The sequence below is a fragment of the Amia ocellicauda genome, unplaced genomic scaffold (genome assembly GCF_036373705.1).
Source record: "Amia ocellicauda isolate fAmiCal2 unplaced genomic scaffold, fAmiCal2.hap1 HAP1_SCAFFOLD_86, whole genome shotgun sequence".
Taxonomy (NCBI): Eukaryota; Metazoa; Chordata; class Actinopteri; order Amiiformes; family Amiidae; genus Amia; species Amia ocellicauda.
The window spans coordinates 99,080-117,333 of record NW_027103012.1 but is presented as its reverse complement, the minus strand read 5'-3'; the positions used below and the strand labels follow the sequence as shown (position 1 = coordinate 117,333).

The window sequence follows — 18,254 nt, the reverse complement described above, 5'->3', positions numbered from 1 at the left end:
GGCCGGTCTGAGTATTTCACAATCTGCTCAGTTACTGGGATTTTCACGCACAACCATTTCTAGGGTTTACAAAGAATGGTGTGAAAAGGGAAAAACATCCAGTATGCGGCAGTCCTGTGGGCGAAAATGCCTTGTTGATGCTAAAGGTCAGAGGAGAATGGGCCGACTGATTCAAGCTGATAGAAGAGCAACTTTGACTGAAATAACCACTCGTTACAACCGAGGTATGCAGCAAAGCATTTGTGAATACACAACACATACAACCTTGAGGCGGATGGGCTACAACAGCAGAAGACCCCACCGGGTACCACTCATCTCCACTACAAATAGGAAAAAGAGGCTACAATTTGCACAAGCTCACCAAAATTGGACAGTTGAAGACTGGAAAAATGTTGCCTGGTCTGATGAGTCTCGATTTCTGTTGAGTCAGAATTTGGCGTAAACAGAATGAGAACATGGATCCATCATGCCTTGTTACCACTGTGCAGGCTGGTGGTGGTGGTGTAATGGTGTGGGGGATGTTTTCTTGGCACACTTTAGGCCCCTTAGTGCCAATTGGGCATCGTTTAAATGCCACGGCCTACCTGAGCATTGTTTCTGACCATGTCCATCCCTTTATGACCACCATGTACCCATCCTCTGATGGCTACTTCCAGCAGGATAATGCACCATGTCACAAAGGTCGAATCATTTCAAATTGGTTTCTTGAACATGACAATGAGTTCACTGTACTAAACTGGCCCCCACAGTCACCAGATCTCAACCCAATAGAGCATCTTTGGGATGTGGTGGAACGGGAGCTTCGTGCCCTGGATGTGCATCCCACAAATCTCCATCAACTGCAAGATGCTATCCTATCAATATGGGCCAACATTTCTAAAGAATGCTTTCAGCACCTTGTTGAATCAATGCCACGTAGAATTAAGGCAGTTCTGAAGGCGAAAGGGGGTCAAACACAGTATTAGTATGGTGTTCCTAATAATCCTTTAGGTGAGTGTATATGCAGATTGTTTAACAAATGTCTTGGCACTGTGTTCAACTTAATGACTATTAGATCTGTCTGTCATTTCAATAGTTACAGGCAATAACTAAATAGCTGTTACTTTAAGAGACTGGGACCATTCACAGTGTAAATATGCCAGCTGTTCATAGGATTGCCTGCAGTATCTATCATTGCCAGTAACTCTTGACATAAAACAATTACTGTTTTACAAGTTGCATCCTCACAAGCTGAGAGTGCTGTAGTGCAGCAGTATGAATAGCACAGATGTCATATTTACTGGGGATATGAAGGCAGCTTTGTTTTCACGACACTAGGTGGCATTGCTGTAAAAGAGCGATCGACTTGCAGAGCTTCCGTAGTGTTCTTAGTTTTTTTTTTTTTTTTTTTTAACTTCAAAGATCAGTAACAGTATGGAAATGCACATATGGTATATTTATACTTTTAAGACAGATCAATAACCCTTCCTAAAGGAGAATGACTGTTCACTCTCCCCTTTCCCAGAGAGATCTACCACTTTCTAAACACAAGGAATGGCCTGTAATATTTACTCTTACTACTTAATATATATATACACACTTTTTTTCTTATTAAGATGCCAGCTACCATTTTCCTAAATGGGATGTATAATCAAAGACCTATAACCAGACAGGTCATTCAAATACCCTTCATTCTTCCTCAGAGTGCATGCATGTCATTCAACCCAAATCAGAAACATCCATTCCTCGTAGGATAACGGTAGTTTGTGACCCTCGCGTGGCAGTCCTTGCTTCGTATGTTGGGAATGTTTCCACTCGCATGCAGACACAAGTGCGGAGTTAAATAAGTACACCATACTGTTTCGCACTTGCAAAATTAGTGTTCCCCTGTAATTAGATTGCATGGTGGAAAGTGAGTACCAGTATTTTTAAGCCTGAATTAATAAGTTCTAAATAGGTAATATTTTGACAGTGATTCTAGGTGTTACACAGTTAAAGATTTAAAAACTACCAGGCTGACTCTCCTGGCAGTTTGTCCTGTTATGTATATGTGGAATATGGTGAGGATATGAAATCTAATTATCACAAATTTATGGTCCTATCACACATAGATTCAACTGGATGCGTTTTGCTTGTAATGTTTGACTAATGGTGGGTTCTCTGGGGAACCCAGACTTGTGGCTGCGTTGTAGTTGTGCATGTCTGATAGGTACAAGATACAGAGTGTTTTCAGCTCTTTGGTCTTAAAATGTCCTGTAAAATAGCCACTTTGGTACCACAATCCTCTGTGGAGTCTTGATCTGAATCTTGAGGGAAATTCAGTCACCCGAATCCTTAATCCAAGTTTTAAAAGACTTTATTGATTAATAAACTATCATGAGGTTGTGCGTTTTCATATTACATACAGGTTAGCATGGGAAATGTTCCAAGTGATTCTTTTGTAAATCAGTTAGGTTCCAAAATGTTTGAGCAATAGCCCACTAATGTCATTTGGTAATCTCCAATAAAATATCACTGGATTAAGTTGTCTGAGGCCTGTCTGTCTGTTTCCCTCTGACCAATCACTCACTCACTCGCTCGCTGAAGACCTGGCTTAACCAACGGCAGAGTGTCTGGAGATAAATCCTGATGGAGAACGCTAGAATATCATTTAGATGTCACCAGGGGCAGAAAGACAGATGCCCCTCCCCAACAGGCACTCAAGTTATAGCTTTTCTATAGTGAGAAAAACAAAGCAAAATTACTTTTCAGACTTGTGCTGGTATGTAGCCTATAGTATTGATTTTGTTTGTAGCTCTTAAACATATGCACATAACTATAAGGCACCTCGACAAACTGATAATGACACGCATCACTTCAATCCTTCAGTATTCCTCCCAGCAATAAACAAAGACAAAATATCTTGAATGGATTTTCAAGAACTTAAATCCACCTTAAACTATTACGTAAACACCTCCAGTCCAGGAAAATGCATTTCTTCCCATTCTGTAGGGCAGGATCGCAACCTTCGATTTAAGAAGAGCAGTATCTGTATAGATAGGATTTGAAGCACATAACAGACACACACGTACAGATGCATAAATACAGATCTGTGTAAGTACATATGTATGTGTTATATTTCCATTTCTACAGAAAACAAACATCTGAAGAGTTAAACATACTTTCAAGAAAGAGAAGATCTCAATTCCTCAATCTTATGCCAGCAAGACTGAAGAGACACTCATTAATACTTACATGTTATATGGGCTATTCAGTTGATTTATGAACAATAAGCTATTCTGGATTCATATTAATTTGGGGCTCTTAGTGGTCATCTTTTATCTGATCAACAACATATGTTACCAGAATATCTTCCAAATTCATTGGAAGTAAAAGAAAAAATGAAGTATAGTTCCTGTGGTATGCACTAAGAATTGATGTCAATTTGTGACCATTTAGAGGAGGTACGCACGCCCAAGGGCTCTCTGGCCCGCAGAGAGTTGACGGTTGGCCCAAAAGTGAATCCGGGTTAGACTGGCACAACAGTAAAATGTCTGATCCATGTTGGGCACCCTGTTGGCCTGGGACAGCCAGAATTCATTTTACGCCACCACCATGGCCGCCAATGAGCCGAAGCACGGGAGCTCGACCACAAGGTCTGTTGTGAGATGGTCCAGGAGGGTGTGGGTCGCAAGGTGGGCGCAAATATGCCAGGAGGCAGGGTCCTCAGGATGTGCATGATGTGTGCTTTATAGCTCACAGATCTGGAGAGGAGTATCCACAATTGTGAATTGCAAAAAAGAGATAGAGTTACTGTATGTCACAGTAGTGTTGAAGAACAATCATCTTCAATCAGGTTGGAACGTGTTGCAATGCCTTTAATACACGCAGCTTGGAGAGGAACAGTGAATCAAGAAGATCCCAAAGTCGCTCTGCCTTCATTTTAACAGTCAATGCTTTTATACACAAAAATCAAAGAGCTGGTTATAATCAGAAAGTCATTACTATGGTATCTTAAAAGTTAGCTAAGCAGAATATATATAATTATAGGACAGAGTTCATAGGTCAACACATGGATTAGGGAGCAGGCACTTAAATCATACTGTTTGACATTGTCTCCAAGATTCTCATCGTAAATAACAAACAGAAATCAAGCTACCTTCTGGCCTGACTTTCTTAAATATACAAGAGAGATAAACAGGTATTAGAGAAAGAATTTCTAACTTTCCTTCCACAGTAGATAAAGCAAGCAGGGGAGGGCTGGCCTGAGTGACAGTATAGTAACCTATAGCCAATGGAAAGGACGTTACTGTCTGTCATCATCCCTAGAGATTATATATTTTTTACCCAACCATAGACCATGGCTCTATGAATATCTAGCCAATCCAATTAAATACTTTTAATGATGTGCAGAAACCCAGAGAAGGGAGTAGCAGTGAAGAGGAATACGAGTATGAAGAGCAATAATGCGTCACCTTATAACACCCCTTCTCATGTGTTAGTGTTTATACAGATCCCCATTAGCTGCCATGTTATTACATATGTGATTGATTAATTTGAAGAAGATGCTCCCACACACTGTCTCTACTAGCAAGTGTTATAATTCAATAGACTGCAATGTTTTGATCAAAGATCTTATAACACTTGCAAGTAGCATGTTTTTTCTATCCAGATCCTTTTCCCTCATACACACCTGTCTAGTCAATACATGTGTGCAATTAGCTTTTGTTATGGTGATTGATTAATTACCCAAATAAATGCCATGTTTTAACATGTTCACCACACATTTACGCACCCTCATGTATTTCTGGTGATGTTTGCCTTTGGCTGGTAAAAATACCAAATGGCTGGTAAGTTTTTTCCTTCTACCAGACACTGTGGCTAGTGGCCAAAAAAAGATAATTTTATCCCCTAATCCCCTGTGTTCCAATGGCACGTTGTGTTTGCTAATCAAGTTTATCATTTTAAAAGGCTAACTGATCATTAGAAAACCCTTTTGCAATTATGTTAGCATGGCTGAAAACTGTTGTGCTGATTAAAGAAGCAATTAAACTGGCCTTCTTTAGACTAGTTGAGTATCTGGAGCATCAGCAATTGTGGGTTTGATTACAGGCTCAAAATGGCAAGAAACAGAGAACTTTCTTCTGAAACTTGTCAGTCTATTCTTGTTCTGAGAAATGAAGGCTATTCCATCAGAGAAATTACCAAGAAACTGAAGTACAACTTCGTACAACTCTGTGTACTACTCCCTTCACAGAACAGTGCAAAATGGCTCTAACCAGAACAGAAAGAGGAGTGGGAGGCCCTGGTGCACAACTGAGCAATAGGACAAATACATTAGAGTGTCTAGTTTGCAAAATGGACGCCTCACAGTTCCCCAACTGGCAGCTTCATTAAATAGTACCCGCAAAACACCAGTCTCACCGTCAACAGTGAAGAGGCGACTCCGGGATGCTGGTCTTCTAGGCAGAGTTGCAAAGAAAAAGCCATATCTTAGACTGGAGAATAAAAATAAAAATGTAAGAACACAGACACTGGACAGAGGCAGATTGGAAAAAAGTGTTATGGACAGATGAATCTAAGTTTGAGGTGTTCGGATCACAAAGAAGAACATTCGTCAGATGCAGAGCAAATGAAAAGATGCTGGAGGAGTGCTTGATGCCATCTGTCAAGCATGGTGGAGGCAATGTGATGCTCTGGGAGTGCTTTGGTGGTGGTAAAGTGGGAGATTTGCACAGGGTAAAATAGGGATGCACCGATAAGAAAATTATTGGCCGATACCGATAGCCGATGTTCATATAACATAATCGGCCGATGCCAATACCGATGTTATGACATTTCTGTAACTTTCTACCCTGTCATAAATTAAATAATGTTGTTTCTGATGAGGCTTCTAATATCAGCTCATTTTAATTATACAAGTTATTTTTCCATATATTTGAATAAGAAAAGACTTATACCCCATTCAGACATAGGATAAAAGGCCACCAACACCGACATATGGTGTATTTTTTGGAAATGAAAGGTACGCAAAGGGAGACCCATCTTCAAAGCCGATACATTTCTTTTGTGCAACAGAGGTAGTCTATTTTACCTCGGATTTGTATGAATGGGGTACAAGCATTAGTGGCACAAGTAATCGCCATTTTATAGTAGTCGGCCGATACCGATTATTACATTTTTGGCCTGTAACCTGCCAATACCGATTGCTGGCCGATTAATCGGTGCATCCCTAGGGTAAAGGTATCTTGAAGAAGGAAGGCCATCACTCCATTTTGCAACGCCATGCCATACCCTGTGGATGGCGCTTGACTGGAGCCAGTTTCCTCCTGCACAGGACAATGACCCAAAAGTACAGCTCCAAACTATGCAAGAACTACTTAGGGAAGAAGCAGTCAGCTGGTATTCTGTCTATAATGGAGTGGCCAGCACAGTCACCGGATCGCAACCCTACTGAGCGGTTATGGGAGCAGCTTGACCGTATGGTACGTAAGAAGTGCCCATCAAGCTATCCAACTTGTGGGAAGTGCTTCAGGAAGCATGGGGTGAAATCTCTTCAGATTACCTCAACAAATTGACAACTAGAATGACAAAGGTCTGCAAGGCTGTAATTGCTGCAAATGGAGGATTATTTGATGAAAGCAAAGTCTGAAGGACACAATTATTGTCAATGACTATATTTCCATTTTGCTATATTTCCTATTCAAACTCATTTCATGTATGTTTTCATGGAAAACAATGACATTTCTAAGTGACCCCAAACTTTTGAACAGTCGTGTACATTCACAGTGGTACCATGGTAATGACATAGGCCCCTTCCCCATTGGGCAGTATCCTCGATTTGAAAGATAAGTGGGATTTGAAGATCAAGCACGCAAGAAGTATACAGAGAAAACCCCTTACATGGTCAAATAAAATAATGTTCTCATTTGTATCAATTATTAAGCAGGTCAAGAAAAAAATACATAATAGTTATACATCAATCTCAAGGACGACAACTCTGTAGATTACAACAAATCTATGACCTTGTAAAGCACATCAATACATGCATCATGAAAGCCTGATTCTAGAGATTAAATTGAGAAACAAGCACTAGAACATCTGTGCTGAACGATTTTAAATGCAATAGAATCTAAAGAATGCTGAATGCCACCAAGAAGGCAGGTCCTTGTATCCAAATATTCCACTTGAAACCTAAATACTGGGTGAATATCCATAGAAGCATAATGTTAATGTAGAATAATTTGGACATGTTCTGATTATTACTCAAATTTCCTGGTGGTATTTGTACATTGCATATTACCATTTAAAATCCATTATATTTAATTAACTGGATGGGATTGGGGATTGTTGTGGGCAAGGGTACTCCACATTATAATTTCCCCTAGGCTACAAAGAAATACAAAGTTCCACACTGCTTCGAGAGAAAAAACAAGAGGAACAGAGAACATATTTTACAGTCCATTACCACTCAGACCCGGGGGCTTAGCTGTTGTAGTGCTATGCATTAACAGTGTATTTTCTCTGTCTATGGGAGAATATTGAGTACATCTCACATGTATTTGTCAGTATATATGATGGCCAAAATATTGAGGCTCCTAAAAATCTAATTTAAATTTCGAATTTAATTGCTTCTTCATTTAGCTTATATTCAAGTTATTTAATTTGACGGGCTTGGAATGCAAAGAGACATACATTTAATGTAGGCTAATGTCTTTATTTCATGAACAATAGCAAGGCTATTTGTTTTATTTAATTGTTGTAGCCTATATGCTTGTGAAGAGTTCATTCTGCTGACTACTTTAAATAAAATACATTTGTTGGATCATAGTGTTTATTGCTGTTTAAATGTATGCTATTATATGGCTATTTAAAACATATGTCCGATAGTTGTTCTATATGGCCGGAATTCTGGAATGTTAACGGCCATGTTGCCCATAAAAAAAAAAAAAGGCTAGCGCAAACTCTGCCTAGATCACGGTATTCAGATATGAATTCTGTGAGGGAAATTGCAAGAAAACTAATAGTTTTACCTAATGGAATACAATCCTCAATTAATAGATGCAGAGAAAGTGTTAGCTGTGTAAACATTGCGGCAGAGGCAGAAAAAGGAACATGCATTACAACACCTTGAAGATCAAAGTACATTTATAAAGATACATGAAATGCATTTATTTTCAGCTCTTTCGAAGAAACAGTATTTGAGATGAAAATCAAATCAGAATTTTACAGTGCCATTAGTAAACGCCAGCAGAACAGCTATTCATCGGGTAAATGAGATCAGCAATGCTGGACTTCAAGATTGTAGTGTGTTCTTATATATTCTGATGGCTCTTCTCAGTCTAGTGCCGAGAGAGAAAAAGATAAATTGAGCAAGAGATGCTGACAATTCAAGTCAAGCAGAAGGTAAAAGACAACACTTTAGGTAGTGGAACAGTGCTCATTATGTAGGCTACACAAACCTGTTACTGAGCTTGTGTTACCTTAGACTTGAAAGAGCAGTCAACCTCGAACCAGGAGCCAGGCCTTTTGGATAATTATTTTGGATTCTTAACTTACTGACTGTGGCCCATTCATCTTTGGGATTCCCTTCATTGTCGTACACAGACCCTGTGCTAGTCTTTACTCTGACAGGATGAGCACCACATGCCTGCTTTAAGCTGCAAACAGCATTTCAAGCAGTTTTAACACCCCATTATGAGGCCTCATGTTAACAGTTCCTGAGAGGGGACAGCCTTGCAAACTGAAGTGTGTCTTAAGCACATGGACTTGTCGGGCTCAACAGTGTGGCAGGGTTTAATTGATTGTGCATGACAGTGATTAATGCATTAAATGGGCCAAACAATCTTGCAATAATAATTTTGCTCTTGGGACTTCTTTGCATCTTTGGTTTGGAACAATGCAAGACCGAGTTCTCGAATTGCACATTTCTTAATCTCTTAGTAGCTCATTCTTATGTGAGGTGGGATTGCATTGCACAATAATAATATCCCCTCTCAAACTCATTAGATAAGTATTTTCTGATTTACCATGCACAACGGAAGCTTCCCTGGAGACTCATTAGCCTGTCTCATTTATTTATTTATTTTCTACATTTTATTCCCCCCAGTTTCTTAACTATGGAGCAAAAATGACATTTTACAGCCACGAGGGGATCTTTGCTGTTTTTCTAAGATGTCCCATGAGATCTGGAAGGCTCAACTGGCTGATTGGTGCAGTTGTCAATTATTTTCTTTGGAATTAATGCATCAGGTTTTCACATTGGGAAACTTGACTTGCAACCTTTGTATTCTTTATTTAACAATTTATTGCGAAAGCATTGTAAAGTTTTAGCAGTCATTATTATTTAGTTACTTTATCTTCATATGTCTTTTCAATGGTATTTTATTTTAAATCGGAATGCAAATATGATTAGTTTTGGTTTCTCTTGTTTGTAGAACTTAACTGTTACGGTCAGATGGAAAATGCAATTAAAATCCTAAAAAACAGCTTTGGTAAGCTTTGGTCCTGTCTTTTAGGTTAGCTTGTATGTACTGCTTAATAAATATTATAACAAACACAAAGTAAAAACTGCTTTACTGGTCAGACATGTTCCTTTTAGTTATTTATTGATTCCTACCAGTGAAGATTAAAGGAGTATTGTACTTGAACCATAACAATGCCATTTCCTGTACTGTTTCTTCAAGGGCAGGGAAGTTAAGATGGGCAGAATGTCAGCTAGATTAAAACGCTCCTTCTTTCAGAGGAGGGCAAGGACACTAAGAAGAGGGTGTATAATTGCAGTGCGACTACTAGTTCCTTATCATCTTCCTGTGTATTTGACATCTAATAGCTGCCCTCGTCTCCCCTCTACAGTGTGTCAGGGACTAGGGATTAGTGGCAGGGACTAGATTAATGGATGACTGATTTCTGCAGAAGGATAACATTGCTGCAAAGGTAACTAGAAATATGAATAAATAAACTATATCCACGCATGCTCATTTCCCACTCCCTTCCCAGTAGGTATTCTTACACAAATGTCTATATAAATAGTTTAAATTAATCCTGGACTTCAATGATTCTCCATTTAAACTGCTATAATCAAACAGGGCAGACTGTAACATTTTTGTGGCTGTGAGGCTGAAACCATTTTATTAGAATTGCTTTGTGCAGCTGCTTACCTTATTGACTGACCATTCACAATTTATAACACTTCACATATGAGGTCCTCCAAAAACATAACTCAATAACTATAATATAATCCTGATTAAAAAATTCAGGAGATTCAGGTGAAGTCTGAATTTCTAAAAAACAATGTTTTATATAGAGATGACAAAAGAAAAGGTAAGTATTGCATGTAGCACAAAAGTTATTTTAAATATTTAAATAGAAAGGTCAGTCTTTCAAACAGCAAACACAAAATTGTTCTTTCTAGCTTGTCACAGTGTATCAGTGAACAGATACAATCTGCTCAACACAGTCAACAAAATCATTTCAGATTCTCAGACACAGAAAAATTTACATAAAAGCAACCCAAAAAAGAAGCTACTGCAGCTACTTCTATTCATTAGAAAGAAATGCCCAGAATCTAAAAAAGGATGCACACTTTGTCTGATCAGTGACAGGAATCATGAGTACCGGTTTGTAAGTTTGTTTCCGGTTAAGGGGAACTTTGCAATCCTGTCCGGTCTCAAAGTTGCCTGGTGACTATTATTGTTATTATTTATTAGTTGACACCATTTCCCAAGGTGAATAACAGTCACCAAATATACAGCTATAAAAACAGAGCAAGAGCTATGAAATTACAATTTATTTCTTAGGCAGGGCAACTTAAAAAATGTGACAATATATCACATTATGTTTTACATACAATTACCCATTTAAACATGTTATTTTTCTACTGGAACAATCTAGGTGAGGTACCTTGCTGAAGGGAACAATGGCAGTGTCCCGAACCTAGGAATGATCCCACAACCTTCCACCCAGGAGGGAGCCCTGACCACTACTCCATTAGTAATATATTACTTCACTCCCAATAAGAGTAAAATTAACTTGGGGCAGATTAGCGGTAGTTTATCATGCCATATTATCATGCCATCTTTAAAGGCACACCGACCAATTGTTAAAAACCCACTGGGAGCATTGAATTGGTCTCAGACCTCAGGACTACATGTTACAGGCTATATGATTAACCCTGCTTTCCTTGTGTGGATTTTAGCCGCATAAGCCAGGGTGCAGGATCCTGGTCCTCTAGGGCTGTATTGGCTTAAGGTATTATTTGTACGTCAACTCCTAACTGCCTAGTTCAACTGATCATTGGCTTAATTGGACAAATTTGACCACTTTCCTCATTATTAAATTATGGGTGATTGAAGGAAACCTATAAAACCTGCTGGACTGCAGCCTTCCAGGACCAGACATCAGCCAATAAGGAGTCGGTTCTTTGATATTTTGTTAATGTATATTACATTTTCATCTAAGGTGCTGGTGGCAGGTTTTATATTAGAATGGTAGAAAAGTAAGTATTCAAATTCACAATTATCCCAAGTCTACCATAGTTAGAAAAGGATCTGCACATTCCTGTCAAGCTGAATGTTAACAGGAGATGCCTACACTCACCTAAAGGATTATTAGGAACACCTGTTCAATTTCTCATTAATGCTATTATCTAACCAACCAATCACATGGCAGTTGCTTCAATGCATTTAGGGGTGTGGTCCTGGTCAAGACAATCTCCTGAACTCCAAACTGAATGTCTGAATGGGAAAGAAAGGTGATTTAAGCAATTTTGAGCGTGGCATTGTTGTTGGTGCCAGACGGGCCGGTCTGAGTATTTCACAATCTGCTCAGTTACTGGGATTTTCACGCACAACCATTTCTAGGGTTTACAAAGAATGGTGTGAAAAGGGAAAAACATCCAGTATGCGGCAGTCCTGTGGGCGAAAATGCCTTGTTGATGCTAGAGGTCAGAGGAGAATGGGCCGACTGATTCAAGCTGATAGAAGAGCAACTTTGACTGAAATAACCACTCGTTACAACCGAGGTATACAGCAAAGCATTTGTGAATACACAACACGTACAACCTTGAGGCGGATGGGCTACAACAGCAGAAGACCCAACCGGGTACCACTCATCTCCACTACAAATAGGAAAAAGAGGCTACAATTTGCACAAGCTCACCAAAATTGGACAGTTGAAGACTGGAAAAATGTTGCCTGGTCTGATGAGTCTTGATTTCTGTTGAGACATTCAGATGGTAGAGTCAGAATTTGGCGTAAACAGAATGAGAACATGGATCCATCATGCCTTGTTACCACTGTGCAGGCTGGTGGTGGTGGTGTAATGGTGTGGGGGATGTTTTCTTGGCACACTTTAGGCCCCTTAGTGCCAATTGGGCATCGTTTAAATGCCACGGCCTACCTGAGCATTGTTTCTTACCATGTCCATCCCTTTATGACCACCATGTACCCATCCTCTGATAGCTACTTCCAGCAGGATAATGCACCATGTCACAAAGGTCGAATCATTTCAAATTGGTTTCTTGAACATGACAATGAGTTCACTGTACTAAACTGGCCCCCACAGTCACCAGATCTCAACCCAATAGAGCATCTTTGGGATGTGGTGGAACGGGAGCTTCGTGCCCTGGATGTGCATCCCACAAATCTCCATCAACTGCAAAATGCTATCCTATCAATATGGGCCAACATTTCTAAAGAATGCTTTCAGCACCTTGTTGAATCAATGCCACGTAGAATTAAGGCAGTTCTGAAGGCGAAAGGGAGTCAAACACAGTATTAGTATGGTGTTCCTAATAATCCTTTAGGTGAGTGTATACTGCAGTAGGGCTGCGTTTTTTCATGAGAGCATGGATTCCATTTAAAGTCTTTCTCATGCAAACATTTATTTCAGTCGAGAACTTTAGGGCTTTAATAGCCTTCTTCATCTTCAATGACACCACAGCCAGCTAGAAGTGAACTGGGAATTTCGTGAAAAAGGACAATTATAGTACCCAAAGAAGTGCTTCCTTGCTGTGCTACTCTGCAGAAGAAAGTAGCAGTCCCTCTATCTGGAGAACTGCTAATGAAATGGCCCAAGAAGAGAAAACATCAAGCTTTATGTAAGGTACTCCTCCAGACTGCTGGACTGTGTCTGAAGAAAGCTGGAGAACTGCCACAATAGCCACTCCTAGAGCTGTTGAACCTCTGATAGAAGAAGCAACAGTAATTAACACTTCTCCATAGGAAATCTCTCAACGTAGGGAAATAATCTATGTCTCACTCCAAGTAAATTAGGATTCTTGTCAAGTCTTGTTTGGCAGCCCTAATTTATTCTCCTTGAGTTGTCTGTGATAACAGGCAAAATCTAAGCCTGTTCTCCTCATTCAAGAACTGCAAATACGCACAATCAGTGTTTAGCATCCATTTCACACTAGCATCCTCAACCCGTGTCAACCTGGTCACATGACAAAGACCACACCGACATCACTGTGAATTCTATTACAGTGATGACAATAAAAGTGCATGCCAACAGTAACAGCACCAGTCCTACAAAGAGCATCCCTGTCACAACGTATTACAGACCCAGCTACTTTATTTAAGCCTACTCTTTATTATTGGATAATATTGATAATAATACATTCTTGTTGAATTTGTGTCATGTTAGATGCTGTTTGTTTTGTTTTACAGAAGCTGCTTTTAACCCTCAGGCTAGATTTTATCTATAACTTATCATGTTCTCTATGAAGGCATCTTTTCTGCACACTTTTTCAATAAAGGCCTCCATAGGTGCAATTGTTGTTCATTGCCATTTTCATTTCTAGTTACCGGATCCTCAGATTGGTTAAACCAATAACTGCTCAGGTGAAACAAACCTTTTTAAAAAGTAAAGAAAAAGAGTGCAATCAATATAACTCGCTTACACGTTCTGTGCATTCCTATATACATTTATATCGAGATTTTATACTGCCCCTCAAATAAATAAATAGATAGATACAAACAGCCAGACACTAATCACCACTACATTGATCCAAAGTGTATGATACTGAAGTAAATAGAAAAAAGCCACATCTTGTTCATTAAACAATCCTTATACATTTCTTTAATTTACTTGTATTCTTCCCGAAATAGAAAAAAAAAAAAAACACATTACTTCTGGGGCAAAGACGAGAGAATTATAAGAAGTTTGTTTGGTGAATAATTATCCAGCTGCTACAACCACTTGTGTTTCGATATGACAGTAAAAAGAAGCTGCACTGAAATTAATTGAGCGATTTTTTAAATGTAATTTTTCAAGCATTATAATACTTTTTAATTTTAAAGTGAGCACTGAGCTTTATATATATATATATTTATATACATGCCCTGCATATATATTTATATTTAAAAACTGTGATTACTGCTAACAAGTGTATATGAATATAAAAGGTTTGTTTCAACCAAGCTGTAATTAGTTTAACTGATCTGAGGATCAACTGAGATTTGCATTTCACTCGGCAAAGAGATTGAAAAAGCTATTTAAAGACTAACAATCCAAAGTATAACATGGCTGAATAGGAATTTATTATTATTGTTCAATAAAAATGAAAATATCGAGTTCTTGGGTCTTAAAGGGGTTAATGCAGTGTAATGGTTGGCGCAGGGATGGAGCTCTTAATTGGATAGGTGCTATGTGTTGCTAATTTACCCAGCTGGACTTTAAGCTTGCTTTGAGATACAGAAAAAGCCAGACTTCTGTCAAGTTATCCTGAAAGGTATCTGGTTAACTGGCAGATCGGAAGACTAAGGGCCGAATTAAAATCAAAACTCTGACCCACCCGCTAATAACAAACTACAAACCTGTACATCATAGCGGTTACATTTGTGATTAGAAGAAAGTGGCATCTAACTGAAAATGAAGCCGCAACTGAGTACAGCTGTAGTTTTCTATTAGCGGATGGGTCAAAGTTTTGATTTAATCCGGCCCTAAGTTAATAACGTACATTGTATAAAAATGTACCAGATTAATTAATCAGTCTTATTAAACAGTAAGAGAAATCTAGTTTTAGTTAGCTAAGGTTAGCAAACTTAGATATCAGTACTGTTATATTAACTATAGCTTCTTACTAAATAATGTTAGTCTTCTGCCTTGAGTGATTCAGCATGTTATTCGTATGATGTATAAGTTATTTAAATGTAGCCTAAGTTATTTAAAGGTTGGTGTACTGGTGCCTCCATGCAATTTTAAGTTATTCAAATCTAAATTCATTTTAAATTGTCAATGGCTTGGTGTTGCCACAATATACATCTATACATTTTTAGTACATTTTCGTGTTATTTTCATTATTACTGTATCATAATCTTATTTTTTATTGGATGGGTTTGCGACACACACACAAATATGGAAATTAATCTTTCTCCACTTGGTTTTCACTTAAACTGAATTAAGGATGTCTGCAAAGAAATAAATAATAATAGCAATGATAATACTGTATGAGAGTCTCTGGTTTGCTCAGTCCTGGAATTGTTTACCTCAGTGAGTGAGTGACATCTACATTCGCCATCAATAAGAGCACAGTCCCATCAAGCTCCAGGCCTGGACATGGCAGTTCTAACCACTGGTACAGCTGTGACTGTGATGATGTTTCATATGGATTGAGTAACAGGAGGGGTTGGTTGACTCATATGAAAAAATAAAAGGGGAGAAAATATTCCCAGTTTTTTTCAAAATACAGGAGACTAGTAATCCAAGGAAGAATTATACCATTATCTACAATTCTACAGACAATGTTGGAAATGGGTTGCAAATCCAAGGGTAATTTGTGTGAAATTCTGCTACCTGATGTTTTACAGCCAATTGTTCTCATGTTAGATGGTATGTTTGCAAATCAGGCAAAGCTTTATTGTAAACATGTTTTGTTCAAGAATTAATCCAATACACAATGAAGTCATATATGAAAGAAAAAAAACACTTATCATTGATTTGATTATGGCAGTGGTGGGTAACCTAAATTAAGCAATGGGCCACAAGTCCAGGTGTCAAATAACTGCCTGTGCAACAAGACCCCTTTACCACAATTACAAGCCACAAATGCTACATTTAAAAAATAAAATAGCAATATCATGCAATAAATTCATATCAACAATCTATTAAAGAAGTAACACTGATACAAAATAAACAGTTGTCATAAATATACTACTTTATTCTTAATTTATTTTTTGGGAGGTGGAAGTGGATGTACTTTGGGCTACATTAGGCCTGCAAACCACAGAGGGACATGGGGGGTTCAAAGTGGGGGGAGGTTATCAGTGCATGCAGGTGGCAGGAGGGTGGATGCAGGGGTTCCATCTGTCCATAGTGTTTTGGATTATTCTGTATTGTAGATTGTGATTTGTTTTGTTGGCATGTTTGCTTAATTACCACAAAAAATAAATATAAATATTGTTTAAAGAAATTGCTGTTTAATCCCGAATTTATCATTGGCACCCTTGGCACTTAGTGAATTGAACAAACCAGACTATGGGCACTCCAGCCTAACAAAGGTTCGCCATCCCTGCTCTAGAACTGAGCTTCTGGCCACGTGATTCAATTATGACCATCTAAGGCCTGATGCCCTGCCTTTTCCTTCAATTATGACATTAGCAGCAGCTTTAATCAGTGGATGATTAACAGCTTGAGTGCTGCCTCCGGTCCCAGTTATGACATCATAAGCGGCAGACGCGTCACATCCCCACATGCTACAGGGTCAGGACACACTTGCAAATGCAACAGCGCCAGCGGATGCAAATCCTGAGCTCGGTGTATCATCCTTCCAGTTGTTTTCATTTGTATCACCCATCTCAGCGTGTAGAGGAGCGACTGGAGTAGCTAGCAGTCAGTGAAGAGTAGTCAGTGACATTTTCATTCAGTATGATTGCGAACTGTGGCAAATGGGTGAAACGGTTGCGCCAGCCGGCAAGGAAAGTGACCTTAGTGATGCTGGGTCTGGACAAAGCTGGGAAAACAGCGACTCTGGAAGGAATTTTGGGAGAAAATCCAGAAGACGTGGCCCCCACCGTGGGCTTCTCCAAAATCGACCTGAAGCAGGGGGACTCCGAGGTGACCATTTTTGACTTGGGTGGGGGCAAGTCGATCCGGGGCATCTGGCAAAATTACTACGCCAAGTCGCACGGCGTGGTGTTCCTGGTGGACTCCAGCGTTGTGGAGCGCATGCGTGAGAGCAGGGACACCCTGGCCGAGGTCCTGAGACACCCGCGCATCACCGGGAAGCCCATGCTTGTCCTGGGCAACAAGCAGGACCGCGACGGGGCCTTGTATGAGGGAGAACTCGTCCAGTCTCGTCCAGTCTCTCTCCCTGGATAAGCTAGTGAACAAGTACAAGTGTCGCTGTACAATCGAGACGTGCTGCGCTGTGATGGACAACAGCATGAATCGGGAGCACCCCGTCAAGAGGGGGCTGGGCTGGCTGCTCCGCATCATCCACTGCAAATACGCGGCCTTGAACGGGCGCGTAGAGAAGGACACGGCCGAGCAGAGGGCCCTGGAGGAGCAGGACAAGCGCGACAGAGCGGAGCGAGTGCGCCGGGTCCGAGAGGAGCGGGAGCAGAGAGAGAGGGAGGAGGCCGAGCGAGAGGGGAGGGCCGCGCCGGAGGAGCAGGTGGAGGACGAGGACGGCATCATGTCCAATCCTTTCCAGCCCATCGCTGATGTCATCACTTGCAACGAGGCCAAGCAGAGGACGGAGGCCAAGGAGAGGAAACGGTGCAGGTGACGGCAGTTCACCTGGATCCCGGGCCGGCGGACGACGGGGGTGGAGGAGGGGAGCCGTGAGAAGGAGGACAAGCGCAGGAGAGAGGAGGAGAGGGAGAGGAAGCCGAGGCGGTTCCCCTGGCGCTGGGGCTGGCGCAGGACATGCCCAATGACGACAGGCGAGGTGGAGGAGAGCAGCCCCTGGGAGGCTGACAGCGCTGTGTACAGTAACCCCACTCTGAGTAGCTGACCTACACCGACCACACACAGGTGGAGTAAACACTCCCAGAGAAGTGATCTGACATGTTACACTGCGAGAGATGCTCAAATCCGCTACAAACCCCATAGATTTGACTTCAGCAACACGCACCTAAACCAGACCCTGCGGCTGTACATTCAGGAACATCATAGCATGCAATTATTACACATCAACATAAAGTCTGGAGCTCCGGTTCTGCACAAACTTGAGAAACAAACCTGGTTTTCACACAGCCGGCGTCTTACTCACGCAGGCGATGTCCAAACGCTCCTGCTGTTGTTTTGGGAGCCGCACGGATCCTGTTCACAGCGCTTCTGAATCCATGTGTAAA

General features: G+C 40.4%; 1 pseudogene; it reads left to right on the top strand.

Moving 5' to 3' along the window:
- The first annotated feature begins 3,519 nt into the window (after positions 1-3,519).
- Positions 3,520-17,686, top strand: LOC136744558 (ADP-ribosylation factor-like protein 13B pseudogene; annotated as a pseudogene).
- The last annotated feature ends 568 nt before the right edge of the window (positions 17,687-18,254 follow it).